General features: G+C 36.5%; 1 long non-coding RNA gene across 1 annotated transcript; it reads right to left on the bottom strand.

Moving 5' to 3' along the window:
• Window positions 1–317: 317 nt before the first annotated feature.
• Window positions 318–9,875, bottom strand: LOC144304680 (uncharacterized). Its single transcript, XR_013371603.1, has 3 exons — window positions 9,824–9,875; window positions 9,632–9,714; window positions 318–2,776 (listed from the first exon to the last, which is right to left on the bottom strand). It is a non-coding gene; the product is annotated as an uncharacterized LOC144304680 (long non-coding RNA).
• Between the last annotated feature and the right edge of the window lie 359 nt (window positions 9,876–10,234).

Genomic DNA, 10,234 nt, shown 5'->3' with positions numbered 1-10,234 from the left:
TCAAAGTTTGCTTTATTTCCATTGCATAACTCCCTCCTTCATTATGTTGATCTTTGCGGACCTGATAAAATAGCATATGACCAAATGATATTATAGTTAAATACATAGTTCTTTTCAAAACTCCATTTTCTGAAATAGCTCTTGGCTATGCTTCTACCATGTTAAGTTCTACAGCGAGATCTTATCAGAGCTTTGGATGAACATATCTTCCAAATGACTTAAAAGAGAATTACCTTTTTTACCTTCTGAAGTGATGGTTTTGACACTCCCCATGTAGTTCTACATTATACGAAGTACTGACACACCAGCTGGATTGCTGAGAAGAGTGAAATTATAAGCCTTTTATTGAAGGATTATTTATATGGCAGCCAGCACTACGTCAACCCTTATTAAACATTAAGTAAAACTCTACTAACCGCCAATTTATGTCTCCCATTATGCAAGGCAAGAATCCAACCTACAAGACCCAAGCAGCCATGGATGCAGGTAACAAAAGAGCCAACCTTCTTAAAGAAGATGTTTGTTTTTGATTTAGTGAGACTTGTTCTGTGGATACTTAACAAAGGTTGAGTTGAAACAAAAGCAAAGCAATGTATGGTGATATTTTCTGTGGTCCCCAAAGAAAGGCGTATATAGATACGGGGTTTAGCCATCATATGATGAGACCGTGCCTTTTCGAATTTCAGCCTCTAGGACCACAAATCATCTCAAACGCTACTTAGTCTGTGGAAAGTATTTACAACAGCCAATGCCCCCTAGAATAAAAGAGAGCATTTAATGTGGCAGACCATGATGGAAGGGAGGCAATAAAAGAGAAAGCACAGCTTGAACTGCAGTATAACTGGGTGACTTACACCTCCCTGCTGAAGGCAGCAGACTTGCAGTTACGAAACTGCTAATCTGTTCTACTGTTTTTTAATCAGATGTTGGCATTATCTGCCACTAATTGCTTTTTCATTTCCACTTGTAATTATTCCATTGCATGTTTGTAGTGAGAAGCTGAAAATGAGGCAGATCACTGAGAAAGAATTAATTGTTAATGAATAATCATCAGTAGGAAGCCAATTTCATTATCTTCAAAGAGGTAGCCAGAGATTAACCACTAGCTGTGGTTCTCCTACTTTCTGTGCATGACTGTAAAGTAATCACAAATAATCACGCCCTCCAACTTCATCAATTATTTTCTATTATGTGGATTGATACCCATTTTTGTCTTTGTTGTTTAATGATAATGGCAGTATTCATGCTGGGGAGTGCTAATTGGAAGGTGTTACATTCAGTGGGCTCTAGGCCTAATTATTAGAGCATCTTCTTCATTAGCACATGATCCTACAAGGGTTGCATGGTGGGAGTTACTAATTTTTCCAAGTTACAAGAATATCATATTAGGAAACTTTTGCATGTCTTTATGCCAAGTGACACAGAGAAAATCCTATATCTGGTCAAAGTTGTGTAGCTGCCAGCAAGGACTTTCTGTTTAAATAAAATAGGATGTTTTAACCTGAGATGAGTCTTTGAACACAAAGCCTGCTCTGCCCTAGGAGCTAGGTCTGCCCAGAACTATAAATAAGCTTTGGCTTCTGCTTTGTTTCTGACGTTTGCCAACACTCATTCTTCAGAAGGGCTCACACAAGCTCCCAGGGATTTTTGCAGCTCTCAGTGGATTTTTGCCAGATATTAATAGAAACATTATGAGATGAGTTTGAAAGTCAGGACGGAAGGGCTCTACTGTTTGCTGCCTTGGTGGTCAGGTGATGTCTCTGCATACAGACTTAGGGAGAAAGTAAATAGATAGGCTTACTTCACATTTGCAGAGGGCTGCACGTCTTCTCGAAGCTCTTTCACATGCACTGGCTCACAGTGTCCTCTAACTGAGCAGTAAGATCTGTTGCTGGTGGACTTGCTATGGCCCCAGAAACTCCTATGGCACAAAATGCCACATTCAGCTTGGAGCAGGTACACTTACCTGCCTCCCTTCCCATAATGCTCTGCGGTTTTTAATGAGTGACTAAAGAGGCTGTGCAGTAATCAGAAAGACCTCCCTTGGTAAATTATTTGAAGGCAACTGAGGCCCTATTTCTAAGTAGACGCACAGCAAAAGAAAGGTATAACATACAGCAAGCTCAGGCACGTTGGACTATAGAGCATGTCTTTGACACATCTCTAGGAAAGACCTTGCCAAAGAGATAGAAAAACTGGGTATGGGTTTTGGTATTGGTCTTACTCATTTTGTTAGCCATGTGAACTCATGTACATTGTTTTATCTCTGGGGACTTCAGTTTCTCTCATTAGGTTGTTATAAAGTTGAACCAGTTATGATACGTAGTGTTAAACTTGGGGCCTGGCATCTAATCAGTGCTCATCTTAGGAGCAGATCATGAAGAACTTTAAATGTCTCAGTAACAGGTTGTTTTCTGGAAATGAAAGTTTCTGAGAATGTTAGGCAAATAACCCCAAGTTAATCCAACAGGCAAATCCCGGAAAGTCACTGACTTAGCACAACAAGGTTTATTTCTTGCTTATGAAAAGTCTGCTGGGAGGTGGTCACGTCCTTCCTCTAGTTGAAGATTCAGGTGTCCTCCATCTGATGATACTGTCCTCTGAAGACACGGCGTCCCAGATAATCAAGGAAGAGAAAGGGAAACGGCCAGAGGCCTATTGGCTCTCATGTGTCATCAGCAGAAGCGATATGTTGTGTCAACTCATATTCCCATACGTCGGAATACAGTCACAAGGTTCCAATCTAGTGTCTCGGAAATGTGGTCCTTCTGTGTGCCTGGGAAGAAGACACGGTGTGGTAAACACAGCACTCTGCATTGTGTCTACTATGGTTTTCAAAGAGTCAAATAATCAGGAAATTGATTTTAGAAAGACTATGATGAGAGTATGTGGAGATGGTGGGGAGCAGGGAAAAGACTAGAATTCAGGCTGCACTCTAAGAGAGAATTATAATTACAGAAGGGAAGAGATAATGGGAGCTTGAGAATAGTTTGAAACTGTTCAGAAATATCAGAGAAGAGAAAGGAGTCAAAAAAGATAAAATTTCAAGCTTAAACAGTGGTTCTCTGAAGACATATTAGCAATGAATGAGGAGACTAGATGTAGAGAATGAGAAAGGAAAGCATAGCAGGTGGTTTTCAAAACAGACTAGATTATATAGCTGGATGCCACTGTTACAACCAGGGAAGAAAGACCATAGTGAAGAGGAAAATACATCTTTGAGAGATCTGGACACTCCAACATCTGGGAAAAGGATTCAAATATGTTTTAATATTCATTGGTAGAGTCACTGGTGAAGAGGTAACGGACCTTCAGGCAGGTAAAAAGTGTCTCCGAATTGCTCGGTGAAAATCCTACTCAGAACTTTTCTTTTTAATAAAGTAAAACAATTATTCTTTTACACAATGACCTTTACTCAGGCACAAAATAACTTACCTTCCAAGGATAACAATACTAGGTTGTTGGTTTTTCTATTATTAAATCAAGTTGGGAAAGACAGGTGAGAAGTGGTGCAAAGGGGATAGAATGCACACAGATATACCCACATTTTCACAGTATTTGTAATATTAAATGCAAAACAAATTACCACAGGTTGAACAGGTTTTTCTAACTTATTAATAGGTGGCATTATTTTGGCCCTTGGACATTGACCCATTCCTAGGTGACAAATAGTAAACTGATGCTATGGCGTGAAATGCTTGCTTTTGAATAAGTCATAACTAAGACCCTTTGTTCATATACCTTATTTGCCTGACTTGCCGCTTGTCTGGCTTATTTTACTTACACCAGGCATTTCATAGGCCATTGACCATGCATTTCAAGATCCTGGTCTTATTATAATATAGGCATTAGAGTTGGGTTGCTGATACTTGGCCACTCTCAGCCACTTGACTAATGCCTTTCTTTGATGAGCAATCCATTCTACTTTCCTATCTCCAACCTTACTATTCCACTCAACCATGACAACCAAAGTGCCATTGTTGCAAAGTTAGAAGCCAAAGATTTTATATTTTTTTTATTTCTCTTGCATGGGACAAGATGGAGGTAGGACAACAGAGGCAGTTACCAAACTTTAGTAGCAACTCATTGCATGAGAAGCTACACAAGAGAATATGCATTCCTTAAAAGCAAACATGAGCACTTTGAGTAAAAAGGTATCCTGTACATAGGATGTACGGAATGCACCACCCCTAAAAGATATTCTCTTCAAGATAGAGTAGAAATCAAATCTAATATGCTTTATTGGTATTTAATATTTTTATGATGATAATATTACTATAAATTTGAACACTGTGGCATTTTAGTCATTAATTTAGGTGTCTGGTATTGTGCTAAGGATATGAAAAAAAGTTTCAACTCATGCCTATTATTTCTTAATGGCAACCCTATTTCAGAGTGCTTCAAGGATGAGCAAGAGAAATCTAAAACAGAGACTGTAGAGTGCTCTATTTTTAGGGATAAAGGTTGTTTAAAAACTAAATGGTATGATAAAATACTATGAAATATGCTGAGATTTTAGTACTGAACTTCAGGGTAAAAAATCACTAATTACACTGCTTTTTAAGAAGACATTAGGGGTAAAACTAGGTGGGACTAGCTACAACATATAAAAATAAATCTTGATACAATGAAGGAAACTACCCAAATGTCCTTAGGAGTGTTCATTCTGTCAATCAACTCAGCTATCATTAATTCTTACGAATGAGATCTTTCTGGCAACTTGATACATTCGCGGTATTTTATGCAAGAGATGAGAGCTAATTATATAACACCAGGCTCACATCCTCTACACTGCCATGGGAAGAACTAGGTTCTGAATCAAACATAAAGATTAGCAGAGAGTCTCAGGAATGAAGCCGTAACAGAGACGGTCCTCAAGTGAAAACTTTACCCCTACAATGCTATTCTCCCATTTTGTCATCTCATATCAATTTTAATACCTTATGTCTCATCAGAGAGCAGTTATACTCTGACATGTTCTCTCCTGGTGCAAGATGGCAGCTACTAAAATATAAATCACTGCAGAGAATTGCTGGATTTAGAGCCAATTCTTCTAATCGAAAACAACAGCAATGTTAATTTCAGCTTGAGAATGATGGCTTTTGTATGGTGATATAATGGTACAGACTATAATGGTGTCAACTACCGCAATAAAATATGCTTCAAATGGGCTACCTTTTTTACATTTAGACTAGGGTGACTTCTGTCACATTTCTTTTTTTGGCATGGAAACTGACAATCTATTAAATAAATATTAATCCCTAGCAGTCTTCAAAGCAGGCTCAACCATATCAGGATTTTAAATAACTTCATTAATTGCTTAACTACCTTTCCCCTAAATTCCTAAGGGATCCTTTGATGCTAGTCACTCTAATGAATTACCAAGTGATTCATGACTTCAACCTGTTATCATGCAAAATACATTTCCAGTTGGAAATCTTTACAGATGAATTTGCCAGAAAGTAAGTAACCACTCCAGACTTTAAAGAGGGCAAATTCCATTTATGCAGTATATGAAAATACATGATCTGGCTATTTTTTTTTTGACATTAGTACTCTACAAAGGTATAATGTGTCCAAAAGTTCAATTTGAGCAATACATGATCAAATGAGGAGTTCTATTTAAATGACAAAGACCGAATGGGATTATTTGTAGATGAATTACCCATGACCCTAACAGTAGCTATTGCTAGTACTTACTTTCCTGTAAGCTTTCCTATCACTTCTCTCCTCCTAAAGCAGTCACATGCAGAATGTTTTCCACCAACCTAGATAAAATACATTTGAGAAGGTAACTATTTTCCAAAGGACAAGAGGAAATGATTTTTAGAAATCTATTTTTCAAAACCTGTGTTTCTGTCCTCATCCATTTGAATAATCAAGCACTGAGTATTCTCTTTTTGCAATGAAATGTATTTTTATCATGTATACATGGACGTAATTGCTTAAAGTACTGTGGAGCTAATAAGGAGAACCATTCCAGGAGAGGCCTTTTTGGCAGCCTTCCATTCTCCGCTGCATTCTAGACCAGCTCCCCTAGCAGGGTACAGAGTCACCACTCAAAGATTTCCTTTTGAGTCTGCCTGTGTCCAATTACCCATTTCCAGTGTTCTAAAAGCCTACATAGGGAAGATGGGCTAAAAGAAAGTATATCTTCCTTTTAACCGTCTTTTATAGGAAGATACCTAAGAGTCTGAGGCTTTACTAGAAATTAAAATTTCTCTTTCCTGGAAAGATCATCGAGGGGTGGTTGCTTAGCTCAAACGACCCTCTCTCAGTACTTTCAGCTTCAGTAGCTGGTGCCTTCGGTTCTCAAGCCTTTCTGGGGTTCTGTGTTATGAATCAATTCACTTTCCTGGGACCTACAGGTTTCAATTTTCCATGTGCCCAACATTTGTTTGCATTGGCTTCTCTTTTTCTTCCTCTTGTCTTTGTGAATAATGATGTTGCTTTACTATAACTTGAGGAATGTTAAGATAGAGCAGTGGTAGCCATTTGTTCAGTCTGCTGTGTTAACTGAATATTGACAGTTGTCAAGCCTCCTCTTTTCACCAGGGGTCTGGGGAATCAACAAACAGTAGGACTAATTTAAGCAGGAAGTATTTCCCTATATATGACTGACACATCAGTCTATATGATCTAAAACATCTATATGACTATATGATCTATATGACTGAAACATCTAAATTGCTTTTTCTATATTTCAGCCACAGGGATACTACAGAATTACCCCAGAGACCGGTATCTGCGTGGCTCAGTAGGGCAAGTATTTGACCTCAGCTTAAGTCATGATCTCAGGGTCCTGGGATCCAGTCCTGAGATCCTGGCTCCCTGCTCAGTAGGGAGTCTGCTTGTCCCTTTCTCTGTCCACCCACCATTCCTCTTCCTGCTTTCTCTCTCTCTCTCTCTCTCTCTCTCTTTCTCTCTCTCATAAATAAATAAACAAGCAAACAAACAAATAATAAAATCTTAAAAAAAAAAAAAAAGAAAAAGAATTACCTTGGAAAGCTACCACCTAGGAAAAGAAGGGAAAGAAGCTGCTAATGGATAGGATTAGGGGCTGCCAATCCCACCTCCTCACCTAAAATCAAACGAGTTCCATTTTTACTTGCTTCAGATATCATATTTTGTAAAGGATTTGAATTAAACAAAGAGTTTCAAAGGTACAAAATGCTTGAGCTCAGTTAAAGTCAAGTTACAGTTAAATGTAGACTCTCCAGATCTCTTGAGAATGAGTGGCTGAGTTTTGAGAACTGATGCTATATCACCATTTATATGCCAATATATATATATATATATTTTTTTTTTTTCGCTATCACATATGTATGGGTTCTAGAGTGGGCTTTTTCAATCAGTGCATAATCCCATTCCTGGTAAAGGCTCTTCGTTGTATCTTTTTTTTTTTTCTTTGTATCTTAAGGAGATTTCAAATTGGACACAAAGTGGAGGCAGAGTTTTTCAGATCACACAGCTGCCCTAATGTGTGGCTTTCATTGTTTCCTCCTTTCGGTTCTTTCTCTTGTCTTCATCACTGGTAAACTTATTAAGAAATTCATTCTTTTGCATTAACTGTCTGGTATCTTCAAATATGACGGTCAAATAATTCTTTTATCCCATATGGTAAACTATGAATTAGCTCTTATTCCCTATAATCATCAGGTAGCTTTTTAATATATATATTTTTTTCAGTGCTCATTTAAATACCAAAGAATTTTTGGGATTTAATTTTTAAAAAAATTTTCTGGGTACAGAGTGGTTTTAAAACTTGGTATTTTCAGAAATCTGGATTTTTTTCTTATCAAACAATAATTGATGATATGGGAAAATAATTGATATAGGTTCTCTATTTCATAAAGAATGAATCCAGATGTAGATAAATACCTAATTTATTTCATAAAGCAGTAAATCTCCCATGCCCTTCTTACGTATGTTGAGTGTTGCCGTTGAAAAAATAAAGAGTTGCTACTCATAAGCAAGTTCTTTGTCCCTCTCTGGCTGACTTCAGAGCCCACCTGCATCTGTGAAATTTGAAAGGGAAGGAATTCATTTCTGATTTAATTGTTTGCTAGCTCTCTTGAATCACATGTTTATAATACATAATTTCTCAAATACAGAAAACCTATTAGTGGATACATCCCATTTTTTGAAAAGCCCAGTATATGAAATGGTTGCAAGCCACTCAGCTTTTATAAAAGAAGACCTATAGGTTTTGGAATATGACCACATTTTGAATTATTAGAGACTCAAGACATGAATTAAGTTTTGCTCTGGTATTCTCTTCATGTATGTATGTACTCTAGGGGAGAAGTACATATACCAAGTGACCATGTTCATAATTGCTATAATACGGTCAAGTGATACTTATTATTTTTCTACTCCAAAGCATACAAGCTACAGATAAAAATTATACATATTGAAAAAAAGATGCTTCCAAACAAGCAGGGTATTTATTTGACATTTTATAATAAATTTTGCCTATGGGTTCCTAATTCCTAGATTACCTTACTTTTCTAAAACAAATACTGATAGAGGTTCTAGAATGTGTGTTATTTTCCCCCCCAGACACCATGATGAATTCCTCCATGAGTAAAGAACTTTGCCTTGCTGCCAGGTGAGCCTTGATCAGATAACACTGATGTTTTTGCTCGTACTATAACCATTCCCTGTGCTATATCAGAGTCATTACTGACTCAAAGTAAACACATATTTTCAGTTTCCTTCCTTTTGCTTTTTATATTTGGTACAGAGGATATGGATTTTTTTTTCAGATAACATATATTAATAGAGTAAATCTTTTACTGGAACACAAAGCACTATTTTCTTAACTGGATAGCATAAATTTAAAAAAGAAAAGAAAAACACTAAGAATCTTTCAGTTACCAGGAAAGTATGCAAGTGCAGTAAACCTAAAATGAGTCAGTTTGAACTATACCACAAGTCATGTTTATAGCCAATTCCAAAATACAATTCAAGTTCTGATTACAACACTCTTGTATAGTTCTGGTAACATCATTTGTGGCTTCACCTGAGCACATTAACGTTTACAACCAACCCGTGACAGTTGAGGAAAGCCATACATTCTGGTTTTCATGGTTTATGTTTTTGTGTTACTTTTGCAACTATTGTGGCCTCACCACTCAGAAAAGGCACTCATTCATTCACCCCCTAGACAACTTGTAGCTTAAGTGTTCTAACATCTGGGTAACTAAACATTTTGAAGGATAAATTACCTTTTCTCATAAATTTTTATAAGGACTAAGTTTAATACATATTTTAGAAATAAAGGGAATAATGTCAAACAGATTAAAGATTAATTTTTATTTTTAAATGAATTTTCTTTATGTAACTCTTTTTTATTATTTTTTAACGTACTGTATATTACATTCCCATATTTATTTTATAACTTAAAGTTTGCACCTTTTGACCTCCTTCACCCATTTCACACCTCCCTACTTCACCTCCACATTACTTGGAATAAGACTTTATCATCCGTTCTAATAATATAGATGTTGCTAAAGGATTTGACAGAAAATATTAAAAAACAGAATGACTTTTGAAACTACATTATTAGATGAGCAAGTTCAGGATGCAGACTCTTTAGGCATTTAGCAATTATTGATGAAGTACTCACCTAATTCATAGGATTTTCCAAGGTACTTGAGTACTTCCAATAACTAAGCAGAACTTCTGTCTTCAAGACAGAAGGGGATGGTACTAGATAACAGAAAACAATGTGAATATAAACATAATTATAATCACAAAGATACAGAGAAAGGAAATAAAGTCATTTAAGTTGGATAAAGAAAAAAGAGGGCAACTTTACAAGAAGACAAAACTTGATTCCACCAGATCTCAGATATGTGGCTGATTTCTTTCATGAGGACAAAAAGGAGGAGGAAGGAAATGAGTCTTTAACCACCATTTTTGCAATAAGCAGCTTTTGCTTCCAATGTTCTTTGTATCCATATCTAATAGTAAAAATGTGCCCATAGACTTAGGACAAAAGTAATTTTTAAAGTAAGAAACTTAAAGGTTTTTAACATTATAAGAATTATAGTTCTGAAGATCAGAAACACTGATCTTTAAATAAAGGGGCCAGATATATCATATGACTAGCATTTTTATAGCATGACCAAATAATAACAGTAATAATAAAATGTATCCATCATCTTCCCTTCCAACATCCTCCCTCTCCAAAATTTCTTAGCTTTAATAATTGGAATTATCATCTACC

Source organism: Canis aureus, chromosome 34 (assembly GCF_053574225.1).
Source record: "Canis aureus isolate CA01 chromosome 34, VMU_Caureus_v.1.0, whole genome shotgun sequence".
Taxonomy (NCBI): domain Eukaryota; kingdom Metazoa; phylum Chordata; class Mammalia; order Carnivora; family Canidae; genus Canis; species Canis aureus.
Note: the sequence above shows the minus strand (reverse complement) of the source record. Positions and strands in the feature narration are given on the sequence as shown.